The sequence below is a fragment of the Orycteropus afer genome, unplaced genomic scaffold, assembly GCF_000298275.1.
Source record: "Orycteropus afer afer isolate SDZICR_OR568_19922 unplaced genomic scaffold, OryAfe1.0 scaffold00033, whole genome shotgun sequence".
Taxonomy (NCBI): domain Eukaryota; kingdom Metazoa; phylum Chordata; class Mammalia; order Tubulidentata; family Orycteropodidae; genus Orycteropus; species Orycteropus afer.
The window spans coordinates 13,979,672-14,000,926 of NW_006921620.1; the positions used below are offsets into that span (position 1 = coordinate 13,979,672).

The 21,255-nt window shown below is 35.5% G+C and overlaps 1 protein-coding gene across 1 annotated transcript in view; it reads left to right on the forward strand.

Annotated features, from left to right (window-relative positions):
- The window catches only part of PLPPR4 (phospholipid phosphatase related 4), a 61,585-nt gene that overhangs the window by 11,850 nt on the left and 28,480 nt on the right, over positions 1-21,255 (forward strand). The window lies entirely within an intron of this gene.

Consider the following 21,255-nt stretch of genomic DNA (forward strand, 5'->3'; position numbering starts at 1 on the left):
ATGGGAGAAAGAAGGGCTGTTTATGCACAGGGAGACAGCTCAGGGGGCAGGAGTGCATGGAGGGATGAATACAGGGAAGAGGTAACTATTGGGAGTGAGAGGGGAGCTGTCACATTGTGGTAAACTGTGGTCAATGTCATGAGACAACGTGTGTGTGAACTGCTGTATGGAAAGCGAATTTGCTCTGCAAACTTTCACCCCAATCACAATAAAATAAATAAGATAAAATGAGGGGATTTCTTGTTCAAGAATTAACCCTAATAAAATCATGTACTCCAAGAACTGACAGAGACTTGAAAGGTCATTGGATTCAACTTTTTTTCTTCCTATTGCATATGAGAAAAGAGTGGCTTAAAAGGCTAACTGAGTTACCAGAAGTTTAATATCAGATCAGGAATAGATCTAAGTCTCCTGACTCTTGTTCTAGTGCTCTTTCCTAATTATTACTATTTCTAGAATTCCTCATATTAGAAAGTTTCCCTGTGGGTTATGCCATTTATAATACAGGTCATTCTAAACCTAAATGTGAACAAATTGTGCTTAGCTGTTTGAAAGTTTCATCTAAATAACTATGATGCATATTTTATCACATCACATTGGATTAAACAACATGTTAATGTAATTATGAATGAATCATCTACATTTCCAAATTTTTAGACTCTTTGGAAAGCATGGTTGCCAGGAAAGATCAGAAGATAGGAAGTACTATTTCTCTTTCTCATCCCCTAATCACTCTCCTCTAATGACACAGAAAAGTAAAGAAGAAATATATATACTCTGCCAAAAGTAACATTAGACAATTAAGGCATAAATTAAAGAGAAGGGGGAACACACATAATTAAAGTCAATGTATTTTGTGAAAAAAAGGAACATAAAGAATCAATGCAATTAATAATGTTGTTTTGAAGAGGTAACAGAGTTATGTGTGGATATATTTTCTACAATTTAATGCTCTTCCTAAAAGCATATGCGTTGGAATTGCCTTAAAATTACCGCTTAAAAAAGTCCTAGTCACACTTCAAGGAGCCTGGGGGTGGTGCAGGCAGTTTGTGATCTAGTGTTAGCTTAGAAGTCATTGATTTAAATCCAGCCAGTGACTCCATGGAAGAAAGGTCTGGTGAACTACTTCCATAAAGATTATAACCTTGAAAACCCCATGGGGTAGTTCTAGTCTGTAACACAAGTGGTAACCATGATTTGGGGGCTGCCTTCACCGCAGATCTTAACAACAGTCACGCTTCAGGATTAAAGTCCAAAAGAAACTAATCTTATGTACAAAATTTACTGCCTTTGAGTTGATTCTGACTCATAGCAACCTCATTGGATTTGCAAGGCTGTAAATTTTGTATGGAAGTAGATTGCCCCATATCGTTATGCTTAGTAGTCTCTAATAAAGAGTTCAAAAATGAAATTATCAGGTGTAACCTCTTTTCACTTTTGTAACAATTCATTTATCCAATCAATAAATATTTATTGATTGCTTATTAAATGGTACTAATAACTATGAACATACATTTTTCTTTAACTTTTTTTTTTATCCATTGGACACATTTTTATTTATAAAGTGAGTGTTGATAAATGTCCTGTCAATAATATTGTTCGGCATTGCGGATTATTGAGCAACTGAAGATTAAATCAGTGTCCAAGGTCTATTTGAGTCCTTATTTCTTATTTACACTTATCTTCATTTTATAATCTAGAGCATATTTACAGATTATTTGAGATTGGGGCTTCAATGGGAAGCAACGTTGAAGCAAGGAACTTACAGTATTAATTTTCATAGAAAACCATTTTAGTTATATAAGAAACACATATCAACAAAGCTTTTTTGTGCCTAGAAGTATATAAAATTTTTAGATATCAATTGTTCATTCTTTTAAAAGAATACAGGTTTTTTTTTTTCATTTGATCTACTTATTAGCTTTGTAATTTTGAGCAAATTATTTACTTCCTCCAAGCCTCATTTTCCTCATTGGTGAAAATGGTATGGTCTGGTTAGTGTTCTGACCCTTTAATTATATATACAAATTATATAATACAGTTAACAGTTTTGAATGTGCAGTCAGTGCATAGTAAATGAGTTCTCTTTCCCAGTTACCCACACTCACCCCACAATCTATCTTGTCTAAAGTAAATTTCTCTATGGCTTCCAATATTACTAGATTCCCAAGTAGGAGGTTTAGTTTCCTTATCTTTTGTATCACACATTTATGGATGTTTTATAGTGTATACACAGTGATAGAGTAATTCATTATCATGTATAAATATGTAAACAACAAATATTTATTAGAACCCATGCTTATTTTTATTAACTGAGGTATACACACACACACTCACAAAATGAATACCATTTGCCTAAGTACACTTACTTGACCTGGTCAGTGCAGGAGAATTCACATTTACTAGGCACCTACTATATTCTGATGTAATATTCCACTGCAAGTTCTATTTCCAAGGATGTTGGTAGATTTACACTCAGTAAGACTCTGCCACTTTGATCTTTCCTGAGTTCTATGGTACCACATGTAAACTTGTCAGCAACAGGGACTGTTGAACACAAACTGTACAGCTTTTTGTGTCTCATTACAGCTACCTGGGAAATAAAGAAAAATATGTTCCTTATATGGAGCCCCTGAGTAGTACAAATTGTTAATGGTGCTTCCTTAAAAATTTGGAATGAAAAATACTATATGATGCAGCAACCCCACTACTAGGTATATATCCTAGAGAAATGAGAGCTGTGACACAGATATATGCAGATCCATGTACATCACAGCACTATTCACAATAGAAAAAGGCAGAAGTAACCTATGTGTCCATCCTTGGATGAATGGATAAACAACTGTAGAACATTAAACACATATTGGAATATTATGCAGTGTTAAAGAGTAATGAAGAAACCATGAAATATCTCAACATGGATTAATCTGGAGGATTATGCAGAGTGAAATAATTCAATCACAAAAGGACAAATATTATGTGAGAACACTATTATAAAAAGTCAAGGAAAGGTTTACATACAGAAAAAATGAGAGAGGAAGGGAAAGTAAATAACTAGAGTACATGCAAAGTAACAAGGGTAAAAGGAAAGGCAATATACAAAGGGAAGGGCAGCACAGCATGACCAATGGCAAAGGAAATTCCTGGGAAGTGCACAAGACTACAAAACAACAAAGGTAAATACTAATATACACACACTCCTGCAGTAATAATAATAACAACATCTATGAAGTACCTAAGACATTTGACTGCTAATGAGAAGACTGGTGGTTCAAACCCACCAGCCACTCCTGGGAAGGAAGACTGAGCAATCTACTTCCATAGAGATACCACCTCGGAAACCCAATGAGGGGTCACTATGAGTTGAACTCAACTCGAGGACAGTGAGTTTATAATTAGATACATAGCTAGATATGCAAGCTGAACAGATGTGGGAAGGTGAATTTAACAAATTTAAAAATGTTAAAAGAAATCAACCATTGAAAACGCTATAGAGCATAGCTCTACTCTGACACAAATGGGGTTTCCCTGAGTCAGAATCTACTTCACAACAACTTTGAGAATAAATGTCTTCATTTAGGCTTTTCAGGTAAGATTCATTGAAATTCTTTCTTTAGGGAAGATTGATATATCCAAAATAATCAACAGATTTATTTTGCCCCTTAGATGATGACCTGGAGACGCTTGTTTTGTAGCATATGAAGTTTGAGTAATTTGAATAGGGAGTTCTTACAACTGTAAGGGCTTTGGCATGCATTATAAAGTCTTCTTCATGGGAAAACCTTACAAAAATGTGGATAGTAATGTTTTAAATTATATCCTAAAGAGAGATGAACTTTGAAAAACTCTCCTACTCCAAGATCTTATTTGGTTTCTAGAGTCCACTTAAATTTTACATGTATTTGAAGATGAAATACTCATAGTAGGTCTCAGATTTACTGTGATTATTTCATCTATAATATTGATTCTAATAACTTTTTAGATGGGTAGACTAGGATATAATTAAGGAAGAGCACTTTTTTATTATACTTTTTAGACTTTACCTGTGTTGTTGTTGCTGTTGTTATGTGCCGTCAAGTTGTCTCCAACTCAACCACACCTCCTTGGGTTTCTGAGGCAGTATCACTACAGAAAGAGATTGCCCAATCTTCCTTCGGAGGAGAGGCTGGTGGGTTTGAACCGCCAACCTTCTGGTTAGCAGTCAAGTGCTTTAGGCATTTCACCACCATAGCTCCCAGACTTTATCTAGAAAAATTCAAATAGCAGGGAGCACTTAGTAGATTCTTAGTAAAAATTTTTTTGCATTGGTTGTGTTGGTCAATAAATCCATTAACTTGATTATTGGAGATAGGGAAATAGAGCCTGGACACCAACCTCAGCTTTAATCTTGGTCTTGGCCTTAGTCTTCTCTAGCTGATCTTGAAGACCAGAGACCTGTTCAATTTTACCTAGAAACAAGTGAGAAATTGCTAAGATTTCAGTGCCCAGATGTTTGTTCCAACATGACCAATAAGGGCCAAGTACAGCACCTCCTAGAAGATTCTGGCTTTGTGGGGTACATAAGTTTTAAGAAATGCTCATTCTAAAGTTTATAGCTCATCTAACTGAACAACTTCCACTTTCTCCTTGATTACTACCCCTCTAACTTCTCAAGATTATAGAGGTCAATTAGCAGAGTAGAGAAGTAAGAAGTAATAGACAGAACATAAGAGGTGATCCTAATAAGCATAAAGGCCTTGTGAGCTGTCTCAGTCCCACAGTATTTGCTTGGCAGCCAGAAATATGTTGTTTCTTCACTGTCCAGGCTGTGCTAAAAATCACAAAGCTATTGGTTTCCAATCAAGGCAGAAAACCAAACCAAAAGCAAACCCACTGCTATTGAGTTGATTCCAACTTATAGTGATGCCCATTAGGTTTCCAAAGCAGGAAATCTTTAGTAGATTGCCCCATCTTCCTTTTTGTGGAACAGCTGGTGGATTCTGGCTAACAGTCAAATGCCTTAGGCACTGTGAAGCTGTGTAGTATAACAGAGGGGCAGGACTGAGCTTGGGTAGTGAAGCAGATATGTCTTCTTCTCTAAGAGTAAGATGGAACTGTTGGGCTCAACATACCATGTGGTTAGTTGCCAACAGGAGGGACTATTAAAAGCTTGATATATGAGCAGAGGTCAAAGGAACTTCTCACACTATGGATATTCCTTAAGATGGAATGGATGGGAGTTTGCTTAAAGATTTTTTTACTAGCCACTCTTTAGCAGTAAAGAGCTCTGGTGGTGTAGTGGTTAACGCATTTGGCTACTAACCAGAAGGTCAGTGGTTTGAACACACCAGTCACTCCATGGAATAAAGATGAAGCAGTCTGCTTCTGTAAAGATTTACAGCCTTGGAAACCCTCTGATCAGTTCTACTTTGTCCTGTAGGGTCACAATGAGTCAGAATCAAATCAATGGCAATGGGTTTAGTTTTTGGTTTTGGCCAAGGATCTGTACATGTTACCAGGTGAAACTTTAAATCTCTTAAAATTCGGTGAGGAAGGACTTCAATTAAGTTATGTACACATGGGGTCTAATCTCATTTACTCTTTGTTCAAACCTAGGTTTCAGCAGTTTTTGTGCCAATTAAGCAATCTAGCTACATAGTTAGATTTAGTCTTTCAAGCTTTTGGTAAAATTACATTCTTTGTCAAGTGGATTTATATCCTACATTACATTGTATGTGGTTTGTATATATATTTTCTCCTAGCTTTTTGATGCATTTCACATTGAAACATATAATACAATTATACATAATATAATCACAGTTTCAGGATCTTGGAAAATAACTCCAAGTTGCTAATATACCACATTAATAGCCCTCCTTCAGTTTCTTTTTATGTGCATAAGTCATTTCAAAGATAGCATTGAAGTAAATAAGGTCTTGAGCAGAGTTGGAAAATCTTTTATCTTGAAGATAGACTCTTAATAAGCTTCTTACTATGCTGAAACAAGGTTGGAAAAAGAGAGAAAGGCTCATGACTCATCGCTAGGTTTTCATCTCCACAATTAGCTAAGAGATAATTGTTCTGTGTAATTTGTAGATCAAACATAATACATCAGAAAATAATAAACATTCAAAAAATATTTATTAAATAAATTTATTATTACACAGTAGAAAAATATGAACTGTTATATGCATAAGTAAAATGGTACAAAGATAAATTTGGTGCCAGAATTTCATAAACAACTTGAAAAAAAAACAATGTCACTATACCAATGGCCTCTAATTCAATCATGTATGGCTATATAACACAAGGTCTTATGTTATTCTAGATCTCCAAATATGATTTTTTTTCAATTCCATCTAACATATCTGAAATGTAGAATTTTCAGTTACATTTTATTTCTCTTGCCTTATGGCAATGATATTTTTTCCTTAACTTGTATTTTGTTTGATATTAAGAAATATGTGTTGGATGACATAGATATAATATATATATATATATATATATATATATTTGTAAGATTATTTAGGATGAAAATCTATATGTTTCTCCATATGAATAAGATAATCCCACACAGTGAAAATCCCTGTTTAATTTGAATAAATGAAGATTTTACCTTTTTTTTAAGAGTTATAACAACATGTACTTTTAACACCACTCACAGTAGAAATAGTAAGGTGGCATTCACAGAATATAATGAAATATATTACATTTTATACTATTTTATTCTTGCTGTTTCTCAGTATCTTTGGAGAAGTATATACCATTGATGGAAGTTTCTATGAAGAAGCAGTATGTACAAAGTTTTTAGAAAGGAACTTGAAACTAGATGGCTTGAGTTTGTAACCCAGCTGCAGAGCTGTATAACCTTGGGCAAATCATATAATTTCTCTATGTCTAGTTTCCTAATTTGTAAAATGGGGATAATGATAGTACCTTGACCAAAGGGCTGTTGTGAAGATTGCATTAAGTAAGACATGTAAAGTTCTTTATGCATTACCTGGCCAATACTAACAGCATTAGATTGCTGTTAGTCTCCATATTTTTGAATGTCAGTTATGTATTCTAAAGGAAAAGAAATTACAGCTGAAAGAAAGGATTTAAAGGCAATTACTTTTACAATTACAATTTTACCATTGAAATACAAGCCCTCTGCTTCAGGTCTTACTCTTTAATTCAGTTTAAAGAACAAACTGCTTTCTAAAACTATGTACATCTTTCAGTGTCTAATTATATACCAAGAGTAAATCTTCAGTACCTGAGGTTAAAGCTGGTGATTACAAAGCTTACTACCCCAAGGCAAATGCTAGATCAATATCCAGGTAATAAAAAGCCACTTGTCATCATTTTAGACTTTACTGTTAACATCATTGATCGATTGTAATTAGTCTTTTTAGAGCTGTAAAAATGTAGCTCATACTCAAACATAAGGACATAGATCTTTCCCATTAGATCTAACACATATATTAGAGCAAATAACTCTTCCCTATTAATTACCATTGCCAAGTAGAGGATCTTATTTGAGTTTCTTTCATTCTTTAATGCTAACAAATCTTAGAATTCCAGAAATTCAAAATAGAAAGCATTTTCTTGTGGTATAAATAAACAAGGATCTTTTAACAGGGGATTTTTTTTTCCCTTCTTCTCTCATGTTAACCACAACTTGAAAATCATCTAAACACTTGATATCTGTGTTCAAATCATTCACACATGAATTCATTTATTCAACATTGAGAACATCCAAGAAGACGGGTCATTCCCATGGTCGGCCCTGAGGATAGAAAGGTGAATGAGACAATTTCTCTGCTTTCAAGGATCTTGTTATTGAATAGAAAAGTAGAGCAGCAGTAGCTATCCCATATGGCATCTGCTATCACAGAGGCATTCACTGGGAATATCTCTGTAGTCAGAGAAAATGATCCAAAAGAAACATGAAAGACCAAAAAGCATCTGAGGCCCTAAATATGCCCAATTCCTGGCATTTTATATTAGAAGTCATTTATTAGGAGAATAAAAGAAGATCACATTTGAGATATAACTAAATGTTCTTAGGATATTATATGAAAGAGCTCTGGTGGCACTGTGGTAAGGCATTCAACTGCTAACCAAAAGTCGGTGGTTCAAACTCACCAGTTGTTTCACAGGAGAAAGATGAGGCAGTCTGCTTCCTTAAGATTTACAGGTTTGGGAACCCTGTGGGGGTCACTGAGTTGGAATCATCTGGATGGCACTGGGTTTGGTTTTGGTTTAGAATACAAAGGCCCCTAGATGGCACAAACAGTTAAGCACTCAACTACCAGCCATAAGACTGTCAATTCAAACCCACTCAGAAGCATCTTGGAAGACAGACCTGGTGATCTGCTTCCAAAAGATCACAGCTTTGAAAACTCTGTGGAGCAGTTCTACTCTGCACACATGGAGTCACCATGAGTCAGAATCAATTCCATGGCAACTGACAACAACAACAGGATATTACACACACATGCATACACAATGAAAATTACTTTGGAAGAACTGCACAGGGAAGAACCTTCAAGATCTTGGCATTTCATATTAGTAGCACTGTCATCTGAAAATGCCTCTCTTGGCACCACTTAAACCCCTTGCACACATGACCATGTCATACCTTCTGTCCTTTAAGCTGGCATTCACATTGATGCCTAGGGTCATCCTTTCCTAAAAAGCATCAGACTCTTGCCAGATGGCGACATGTGGCAGAGTGGCAGCACAGTATAGTAGGGCACGTACTTTCAGGAATTCAGCAGACCAGGTTCTGCTCACAGGTCTCGCCACTGAGAGCTAAGCAAGTGGTTTAAATTGTCTGGGCAGGATCTTCATCTTGAAATCTGGATTATACCTCCCAAGGAGAGTTTGAGAATTTATTTAGATATTTATGAGGAAAATGTTTGAGTAGGTGTTCAATAAATTCCACGTTCCATAACTGACAGTGAAGTGGGCTCTACGAAGAATAGGTCTTAACTTTGAGAAAAGAAAGAATTTTCATGTTTGAGTGATGAGGAAGAAATGGGAAGAGGAAGTGTTTATGGGTATTTCTACCAACAACTGGCTGGCTTTTTCACAGTGTACACATCTGCTTGGTAATTATAGCTAATCTAGCAGTGTTCAGAGGGAGCTCTGGTAGCATAGTGGCTAAGACACTTGCCTGCTAACCAGACGGCTGGCGGTTCAAACCCACCAACCACTCCTCGGAAGGAAGGTTGGGCAATCCTACTTCCGTAGTGATAATGCCTCGGAAACCCAAGGAGGGGTCGCTATGAGTCGGGTTTGACTCGACGGCACATAACAACAACAACAACAAGCAGTGTTCAGAGAAAAAGGTGTTAAAACCCAGAAGCGAAGCAGTTTAGAGCATGTTTCCTAGATTTAAGGGCTTGAGTAGGTAGGAATCTAGGTGTTCCTGTTTACCAACTCTGTGACCTTTGGGCAATTTATGATGTATCCTATCTCTATGTCAGTTTTCTCATCTATAAATTGAGAATAATATTAGTACTTGCTTTATAAAATGCGGACTGATGCAATAATCTATTAGATAATTTAACATACTATCTACTACCTAAGTCCTCAATACATGTTAGGCATTATTAAGAAACTGTCCCAACTTTTCATTTTTCTAATAGTAATTTCCTGATTTACTTAAATTCAGTAAACATTTACTAAACACCTAAAATATCCAAAGCACTGTGTGAATTACAAAATTTTCATTTGTAAATACCTGATCTAAAGACAGAAGCTTGTTGTTGTTGTTGTTGTTATGTACAGTCGAGTCACATCTGACTCATGGTGACCCCTCCTTGAGTTTCCGAGGCAGTATCACTATGGAAGTAGATTGCCCCATCTTCCTTTCGAGGAGTGGCTGGTGGGTTTGAACCGCCAGCCTTCTGGTTAGCAGTCAAGTGCCTTAGCCACTATGCTACCAGAGCTCCCAAAGACAGAAACTTATAATACACAAATAAGGGTAACCCAAGACATAGTAATAGGTCTTACAGTGAAGTTATACCTGAAGTACATGAGGCAGGGGTCTTCAATTCTGGGAGAGTATGGGGAAGATTTCAAGCAGAGAAAAATCTGTGAACTCCAACTGGAAGGATGGGAAAAATCTTTATGATATGTCTTCTTAGGACATGAGTATAAATCAGAGCATGTGTTATATCAGTGGGTTGGGAAAGAGGATCATAAGTATAGCAGAAAATTAAACAAGAAATTCAGCTTGAGGACATATTATAAAATATCCTAAATATATATATATTACACTTTATTTTGTTATTAGAGAGGTGTGATCTAATGTGAATTGCAGATAAATTATCCTGAAAGCTTTGTGGATGGTTCAAGAAATCAATCATTGTAGACAAAATAGAGGAGAAAAACCTAGTACTTATGTAGGGCAGTGACAGTGTAAAAATAAATGAAAGGAATGGTTCTTAAATCATCACTATGCATGCAGAATTTTTAACTACATGCTCATATAAGAAACTCTACATTTCATTGATAAGAAGTAACACCTATTTACTCCCTATAGAAATGAGACCCAGAAAGATTAAGTAGCTTGCCGCAGTTCCCAGAAGTTAATGGACTGAATGAGGGAGAATTTGGATTGTCCTGTTTCTGAGGTCAGCATTGGTTCCCTTGTATCACAATGCCCTGCTTTAAGTTGCATCTAGGCATGCCATATAAGCAATATCCATTTGATGGAATCTCACACACTCTATAGTTAGGGGTTGACTTGAGCACATTTATTTTTGCCAATACTAACTAATTCATTGAGAAAAAATACCCCAAAGAAGTTAAGAAATAGTTTACATTTTTTCCATGTAATTTGCTATATTTTTCTTTACAGAGCTACATATTCATTGCATGCCATACAGGTTTCAACAAGATTTGTCAGTTATATAATATTTAACTTTAATTTTTGGAATAAAAAGAGATATTTCTTAATGATTAACTTATTTCTTTCTGATTGTAATAGCAATACAGTTAATATTTTTGAAAAATGCTCTTAAAAATTTCCTAACAAAATTTGCCTTCTACATAATCTCTTTCATTTCTGTTTTTCTTAGTTGTACTTATATACATTATCTTATGTTGTTTTACCTAACTGCATATAATAAGTAATTAGCTAGGTCTCTGTATTGTTTTCATAATTGTTTTTATGTTGGCATAATAATTAGCCAAATATATTAAAAGTTATTTTTCATCTTATTATTGAGATTTTAGACCAATTCCCAGTTCTTTGGAGTACAGATAAATGCTATTAAAACATCCTTGTGTGTGTCTTGACATAAATATCTTTCAAATTCTGATGAGCATTCAGACCAGGACTGACATTCTTGGCTTTGAAAGATCAATACTGTATTAATAATATTTCATTTATATTCATTAGCTGTGTTGTTTCTTTGTCTATTTAGTATTTTTTTCAAAGACATTTGAGGCAACAATCTTCCAATCTGCTTGATTTATTATGCAGTTTTATTATATTGCTGATTTTTTTAATTTTAATTTTTTATTAGTATTTTACAGAGCAAATTCACTTTCCACACAGCAGTTCACGTACACTTTGTTTCATAACACTGACTGCAATTTCCCACAATGCCACAGTTCCCCCTCACTTCCTCCCCATAGTTACCTCTTCCCTGTGTCCTTCCCTCCAAGTGCTCCTGCCCCCTGAGCTGTCTCTTTGTGCATACACTGCCCTTCTATTCTCCCATGATTGATCTCTCCAAGGAGTGTATCTACCTAAATGCTCATATTGCTGGTTTTTCTTTTAAAATTTTGTAGACCTTTGTTAATTATCTCAATGTATTCATAACAGAGAAAGCTAAGATTTCCCCTAAATAAAATATTATTTTTTCTGCAGATATATCAAATTATTTTTCCTTTTATCTAAACATTCCTTAAGAAATACATTAATGTATATGAATACACATAAATTAATTTTTAAAGTGATACCTACATAGTCATATAAATACAATTCATTATAATTTTTTCTTTCTTCTTGATTAATAAATGATTATTTTATAATATACATTTTTATATACTAGGAATTCTTCTTTTAACCTTTAAATATAGAGCACCAACCACTCCTTGGAAGGAAAGTTGGGTGATCTACTTGCATAGTGATACTGTCTCAGAAACCCAAGGAGGGTCACTATGAGTTAGGGCTGACTCGATGGCACATAACAACAACAACAACAACATAGATATGGTGGAAAATTTAAAAAGTCAGCTTGAGATCATACTATAAGACATCCTAAATGTCATTCTATATCCATATTTTGGGCCAGATTCAGCCACATTTCTTTGTTATCTGTGAAAACTAGACATTAAAAATTGTTATAAACTCATTTTGACCTATTCGCTCCATTAATGAAAAGAATGGATTTCAAGAACATATGCATATATGTAGATAGATAGTATAGATAGATAGATACTCTGAATTTTTCAAGTTTTTTGAAGTACATTTTAACTAATCTGTATTTGCTACCATTTGGATGAATATAATACTATAACTGATACTTATTATTAGTTATTACTATTTTTAATGGGAGCTCTGGTAGCATAGTGCCTAAGGCACTTGACTGCTAACCAGGAGGCTGGCTGTTCATACTCACCAACCACTCCTCAGAAGGAAGGTTGGGCAATCTACTTTCATAGTGATACCACCTTGGAAACCCAAGGAGGGGTTGCTATGAGTCAGATCTGACTCATCAGCACATAGCAACAACAACCTCAACTATTTTTAATATTTGATAAAAGATTAGTTGTGTTAGCTACATGGTAAAACATATTATGGAATTTTATTGAGAATTCCAGATAGGAAATGGAAAACTCTCTCCTCACTTTGTATTTATTTGTGAGAACCTCCTTATTGTCCACAGACTTTAATAAAACTTATTTTGATCTGATGATATATATTTCCAATTTGAACTTCATTTTGACATATTACATTAATGTTTTAATTTTCACATTTTATATAATTTTTGACTACTTATCAAGATTGATCCACCACTCATCTGTCATTTTGTCCTACTATGGTGGCTTGCATGTTGCTGTGAGACTGGAAGTTATGCCAACAGTATTTCAAATACCAGCAGGTCACCCATTGTTGATAGGTTTCAACAGAGCTTCCAGACTAATACAGACTCAGAAGAAGAAAAGGGCTATCCACTTCTCAAAGAATTGGCCAGTAAAAACCTTGTGAATAGCAGTGAAACACTGTCTGATATATTACTGGAAAACTTGATGAATACCCCTGAAACATTGTCTGACATAGTTCCAGAAGATGATCGATCCCCTCAGGTTGGAAGACATCCAAATTAAGACAAGGGAAGAGCTGCCTCGTCAGAATTCTTGTTGTTGTTGTTGTTGTTAGTGCCATCAAGTTGGACCCGACTCATAGCAACCCCTCCTTGGGTTTCTGAGGAGGTATCACTATGGAAGTAGATTGCCCAACCTTCCTTCCAAGGAGGAGCTGGTGGATTTGAACTGCCAGCCTCTTGGTTAGCAGTCAAGTGCCTTAGGCTCTATCTTAATGATGTGGATGGAGTAAAGCTTTTGGGACCTCGGTTTGGTGATGTGGCACAATGCAAAATGAGAAGAAACAGCTACAAACATCCATTAATAATCAGAACATGTAATGTAGGAAGTATGAGTCTGGGAAAACTGGAAGTTGTCAAAACTGAAATGGAATGCATAAAGATCAAGATCCTAGGTATTAGTGAGCTGAAATGTACTGGTTTGGGGCATTCTGAATCAGGCAACCATATGATCTACTATGCCAGGAATGACAAATTGAAGAGGAATGGCATGGCACTCATCTTACAAAGAGTGTTTCTAAGATCTATCCAGAAGTATAATGCCATCAGTGACAGGATAATATCCATACACCTACAAGGAAAACCAGTTAATACTACTATTATTCAAATTTATGCACCAACCACCAAAACCAAAGATCAGGAAATTGAAGACTTTTATCAACTTCTGCCGTCTCAAATTGACCAAACAATAAATCAAGATATGTTAATTATCACTGGTGATTGGAATTCAAAAGTTAGAAAAACAAAGAATCACCAGTAGTTGGAATATATGGCCTTGGTGATACAAATAACACTGGAGATCATATGACAGAATTTTGCAAGACCAATGACTTATTCATTACAAATACCTTTTTTCAACAACACAAATGGCAGTTATACACATGGACTTAACTAGATGAAGTACACAGGAATCAGATTGACTACATCTGTGGAGACAGTAGAGAAGCTCAATATCTTCAGCCAAAACAAGGCCAGGAGCTGACTGTGGAAGATACCATCAACTGCTCATATCCAAGTTCAAGGTGAAGCTGACAACAATTAAAACAAGTCCACAAGACTCAAAGTATTACCTTGATTATATCCCTCCTGAGTTTAGAGACCATCTAAAAACAGATTTGATGCAATGAATATTAATGACTGAAAACCAGAGAGATTGTGGAATGACATCAAGAACATCATCCATGAAGAAACCAAAAGGTCATCAAAAAGACAGGAAAGGAAGGAAAGACCAAAATAGATGTCAGAAGAGACTCTGAAACTTGCCTTTGAATGGAGAGTAGCTAAAGCAAATGGAAGAAATGATAATATAAAAGAGCTGAACAGATTTCAAAGAGCAGCTTGAAAAGACAAGTCAATCATTGTAATGAAATGTGCAATAAAACCTGGAGTTAGAAACCAAAAGGAAAGAACATGCTCAGCATTTCTCAAGAAGAAAGAACTGGAGAAAACATTGAACTCCAGGGCCTTGAGTTGCAATATTGAAAGATTCTTTGAGCAAAATATTGAATAATATAGGAAACATCAAAATAGATGGACAGAATACAAAAAGTCACTGTACCAAAAAGAATTGGTTGATGTTCATCCATTTCAGGAGGTGGCATATGATCAAGAAACAAAGATATTGAAGGAACAAGTCCAAGTGGCACTGAAGAAATTGGCGAACAACAAGGCTCCAGGAATGGACACAATACCCATTGAGATGTTCAAGAAACAGATGCCATGCTGGAGTCACTCACTCATCTATGCCAAGAAATTTCGAAGACAGTTACCTGGCCAGCTGACTAGAAGAGATCCATATTTGTACCCATTCCAAAGAAATGCAATCCCACAGAATGTGGAAATTATCAATCAAAATCAATATCACACGTGAGTAAAATCTTGCTGAAGATAATTCAAAATGGTTGCAGCAGTGTATTGACAGAGAACTTCCAGAAATGCAAGCTGAACTTAGAAGAGGATGTGGAATGAAGTATATCATTGCTGATGTCAGCTGGATCTTGGCTGAAAGCAAAAAATACCAGAAAGAGGCTTGTGTTGTTGTTAGGTGCCATCGAGTTGTCTCTGACTCTTAATGACTCTATGCACAGCAGAACAAACCATTGCCTGGTCTTGTGCCAGCCTCATGATCCTTACTATACCTGAGCCCATCCTTGCAGCCACTGTGTCTATCTGTCTTGCTGAGGGCCTTCCCCTTCTTCATTGACCCTCCACTTTACCAAGCATGATACCTTCTCCAGGGAATGGTTCCTTCTGACAACATGACCAAAGTAGATGAGTTGAAGTCTGGCCATTCTCACTTCCAAGGAACATCCCAGCTTCACTTCTTCCAGGACAGATCTGTTAGTCCTTTTTGCAGACCATGGTACTCTTAGCATTCTTCTCCAACACCACAACTCAAAAGCATCAACTCTTCTTCAGTGTTTCTTATTCATTGTCCAGCTCTCACATGCATAAGAGGCAATTGAAAATGCCACGGCTTGGGTTGGGTGCATCTTAGTCTTCAAGGAGACATCTTTGCTCTTAATCACTTGAAAGAGGTCTTTTGCAGCAAATTTGTCCAATGTAATACATTGTCTGATGTCTTGATTGCTGCTTCCATTGGTGTTGAATGTAGAACAAAGTAATATAAAATCCTTGACAACTTCAATCTTTTCTCCATTCACCATGAAGCTGTTTATTGGAACAGTTGTGAGGATTTTTGTTTTCTTTATATTGAGGTGTAATCCATATTGCAGACTAAAGTCTTTAATCTTCATCAGTAAGTGCTTCAAGTCATCCTCACTTTCAGCAAGCAAAGTTTTGTCATCTGTGTATCACAGGTTGTTAATGAGTCTTCCTCCAATCCTGATGCCACATTCTTCCTCACATAATCCAGCTTCTCTGATTATTTGTTCAGCATACAGATAGAATAAGTATGGTGAAAGGATACAACCCTGACACACTCCCTTCTTGATTTTAAACCATGCAGTATGCCCTTGCTGTGTTCGAATGACAGCCTCCTGGTCTATGTAGAGGTTCCTCGTGAGTACAATCAAGTGTTCTGGAATTCCCATTCTTCTCAATGTTATCCAGAATTTGTTATGATCCATACAATCAAATGCTTTTGTATAATCATCAATAAAACATAAGTAAATCTTTCTGATATCCTTTGCTTTCAGCTAAGATTCATCTGGCATCAGCAACGATATCCCTCATTCCACATCCTCTTCTAAATCCAGTTTGCATTTCTGGAAGCTCTCTGTCAATATATTGCTGTAACTGTTTTTGAATTTTCTTCAGTAAGAGTTTACTTACATGTGATATTAATGATATTGTTTGATAATTTCCATATTCTGTGGGATCACCTTTCTTTGGAATGGGTATAAATATGGATCTCCTCCAATCAGTTGATCAGGTAGCTGTTTTCCAAATCTCTTGGCATAACCAAGTGAGTGCCTCCAGCGGGGCATGCGTTTGTTGAAACATCTCAATGAGTATTCCATCAATCCCTGGAGCCTTGTTCTTTGCCAATTCCTTCAGTGAAGCTTCAACTTCTTCCTTCTATACCATTATTTCTTGATCATATACCACATCCTGAAATGGATGAACATCAACCAGTTCTTTTTGGTACAATACTCTGTGTATTCCTTCCATCTTCTTTTGATGCTTCCTGTATCATTCAATATTTTGCCCATAGAAACTTTCAATATTGCAATTCAAAGCTTAACTCTTTTCCTTAGTTGTTTCAGATTGAGAAAGGCTGAGTGTGTTCTTCCCTTTTGGTTTTCTAACTCCAGGGCCTTGAACAGATGTTTAGTTGTGTTTTATTGACTATGGAAAAGCTTTGATTGTGTGGATCATAACAAATTATGGATAACATTGAGAAGAATGGGAACTCCAGCACACTTAATTGTACCCGTGAAGAACCTGTACATAGACCAGGAAGCTGTCATTCAAACAGAACAAGGAGATACTGCATGTTTTAAAATCAGGAAGGAAGTATGTCAGGGTTGTATCTTTTCACTATACTTATTCAATCTGTATGCTGAGCAAATAATCCAAGAAGCTGGGCTATATGAAGAAGAGCATGGCATCAGGATTGAAGGAAGACTAATTAACAACCTGGGATATGCAGACTATACCACTTTTCTTGCTGAAAGTGAGAATGATTTGAAGCACTTATTGATGAAGATTAAAAACTACAGCCTGAAATATGGGTTATATCTCAGCATAAGGAAAATGAAAATCCTCACAGCTGGGCAAATAGGCCACATCACAATAAATGGAGAAAACACTGAAATTGTCAAAGATTTCATATTGTGGTTCCACAATCAACACCAATGGAAACAGCTATCAAGACATCAAAAAAGGTATTGCATTGGGCAAATCTGCTGCAAAAGACCTCTTTGAAGTGCTAAATTAGAGCAAAGATATCTCCTTGAAGTCTAAGATGTGCCTAACCCAAGCTGTGGTATTTCAAGTCACCTGTTTTGCACGTGAGAGCTGGACAATGAATAAAAAAGACCAAAGAAGAATTGATGCTTTTGAGTTGTGGTGTTGGTGAAGAATACTGAAAGTACAATGGACTGCCAAAAGAACTAACAAGTCTGTCCTGGAAGAAGTGCAGCTGGAATACTCTTTGAAGTTAGAATGGCCAGACTTTGTTTGACCTACTTTGATCACGTTGTCAGACGACCATTCCCTGGAGAAGGATATCATGCTTGGTAAGGTGGAGGGTCAACAAAAAAGATAAAGGCCCTAAAGGAGATGGATTGACACAGTGGCTGGAACAATGGGCTCAGGTATAGCAAGGATTGTGAGGTGAGCACAGGACTGGGCAGTGTTTCATTCTGTGACTCATAGTGCTATTATGAGTCAGAGCCAACTCAATGGCACATAATACACCACCACCATCAAGACTGATTCCCAGACTTCCATTTTAAATTTATTATTACAGTAACAAATTACCTTTTTCCCTTAAATTATCTCTTTTATATATGAGTAACATTAATATATATAATTTGATCCATTAATTTCTTATGTCATTACTCGTCCCAAAATTAAAGTATTTTAACTTTGAAATTATTTGTGCACATGTTCTTCTTCAAAAGTGAAGATGATACTGTTTAAATAATCGATGTATCAGTAACGTACTGTTTTATACTTGTAGTTTTGGCTCTTATACTCTGGATTTAGATCTCACTCGCTTCTAGACAGCTACATTTGGATAAATAACAGGCAACTCAATTTTAATGTTTCTAAAATAAAACTCAAGATTCCCCCTACTCAAGCATCCTCTGGTCTTTCTTTTTCAGTAAATTATATCACTGGCCCAATCACTAATGCCCACAGTCCTTGGAATCAACTTTTCTCTCCTTCAGTGACCAACTTATTAACAAGTTCCATCATTTCTGTCTCCAAAACCATATCCAGAAATGGTCAACTTCTCTATATTTCCAGTAATACTTTCTAGTAAAAGCTTTCACTACCTTTTGCATAGAGTACTAGAATAGCTATTCATCCACTAGAATGTAAAATCCCTGATAAAATGGTGTTCCTCTGTTTTGTTTACTGATATGCTCCTCATACTTAGAATATTGCCTAGCATATTTTTTGTTAATTGCTATAGACTTGGCTCTGATTCTTGGTGACCTCATTCATGTGCAATAAAATGAAACACTGGCTGGTCCTGCACCATCTTCATGATTTTGGGTATGCTTGAGAGTTCACTGTTGAAAACTGCATACTTTTAGTGCCTTCTAAACTAGGGGCCTCATCTTCTAATACTATATCAGGCAATGTTCTGATATAGTACTGAATATAAGATTTTCTTTGGCAAAGTTTTACATATTCCTTCTTAGTCTCTCTATGTCTGAAAACACATCTGAAACCTATTTCACCTATTCCAGGTAACTCTGCTGATATTTGAAATACTTGTGGCTTAGTTTCCAGCCTCAAAGTAACACATAATCCACCACAGTATGACACAGTGACAGACATACTAGGTATTTGTCTTAGTTATTTATTGCTTTTATAACAGAAATGCCACAAATTCGTGGTTTGAACAAACAAAAATTTATTTTCCCACAGTTTAGCAGGTGAGAAATCCTAATTCCAAGTGCTGTTTTTAGGGGAAGATTTTCTGTCTCTGTCAGCTCTGAAGGAAGGCCCTTCCTTGTCTCTTCTGAGCTTCTGTTTCTGGGCAGTCTTCCTGTGGCTTGGCATTTCTCTTCTTGTTTCTACTCTGCTGGCTTGTTTAATCTTTTTGAAATTTCGGAATACATAGACTCAAGATATAATCTACACTAATCTTGCCTCATTACCATAACAAAGACTAACCATTCCCAAGTAAAATTGTAACCACAAGCATAGAGGTTAGGATTCATACCACATATTTGGGGGTCAAAATTCAATAATTTCATATTCATATTTCATATTCAATCATGATTTCATATTTTGTGATAATTAATAATAACTAATAATTTCATAATTCATATTTACTGAATTTTTAAAAAGTCACCAATTTTTACCCTTCTACTTTTGGCCCACTATTCACACAACAATAACAATAAGTTCTTCCTTGCCCATTCAAATCTCTATTCAAAAGACACCTTATTCAAGTAGGTTTTTCTAGATTGAAAATAACAACCCAAGCATCACAGCTCTCTATCTCCTTCATAGTATGTATTCTTTTTCTAATATTATTACTTCTTTATATTTCATCTGCCTTCTTCAAACAGAATGAAATCTTCATAAGAATAAGAATTTTAATTTTTCATAACTGTATTGCCAGGACCCAGAATGATGTCTACCATTAGTAGGTTCCCAGGAGATATTTGTTAAATGAGTGAAAGAATGAATGAGTAAATAAGTAAATTAACTATCCATAATATATATACCAATTGATCTTTATGACTATTGTCCCACCATCTCAAGTGGATCTTATAGGACTCTAACTTCACTATAATCATAAAAAGGGAGAAAAATGCTACTGAACTGTATTGAGTATCTAATATGCTCTAGATTAAGTGTAAAGTGAGTTTGTCCTTATTACAACAGTGCTAAAAGCAAGTAAGCTATCTGACCTAGATAAAATGTCATGATGGATTATATAAAATGCTCTACTAAAATTGACATATACTGAAGATTTCTGTTTTAAAAAAATGGCATCAAAATTTCAGCACCACCCAGCAAATATGGTTGTTTGAAACACATTTCTTTTGTTTTCCATGTCCTTTAGAACAATTATAGTTTTTTCTCTTTTAAAATTGTTCTCCTATTTTTACTCACCAGTTCCTTAACCAGTGGTAATTATAAGAATCAATTTTTGTGAAAAATTACTTTTCATAATTTCAATTAATCCCTCTCCTCTGTATTGCTGTATAAAAAGAGCTTGGGTCACTCTTTTCTCCTGGCTACATCATAAGTAGACAATAAAATTCCTAATGCCTGACTATGGATTTTTATTTTTGGCTCACTTTTAGAAAAATTTCATTTCCAAATGTAATCAAAACAACTTTGTTTATGTAATTTTATTGCTTATATATAAATTTTAAATCTATGCCAAAATTAGTATATAGCATATGTTAAATTTCTTATGCTCAAGAGAAAGTTGTGTTGAAAATTTCAAAAAATTGAGGATACCTTTGAGACATTTTTTAGAAGAAAAAATTTAAATTTAATTCAGTGCTATGTTGGGTTTTATAGTTAGGAAAATATATATAAAATTACATGTCTTTTAGATATTATAAATATTTTTTAGTCACTTAGCAACAAGCACTTAAACATTTGCCCCACCCAGGGACTCTATAAACTATAGCAGATAGCTATAATATAGAGCACTGTGTAAAAATTTCCTGAAAATAAGCAATGTTGTGTTGTTGTTATGTGCCATGAGTCAGACCTGACTCATAGCGACCCCTCCTTGGGTTTCCGAGGCAGTATCACTATGGAAGTAGATTGCCCA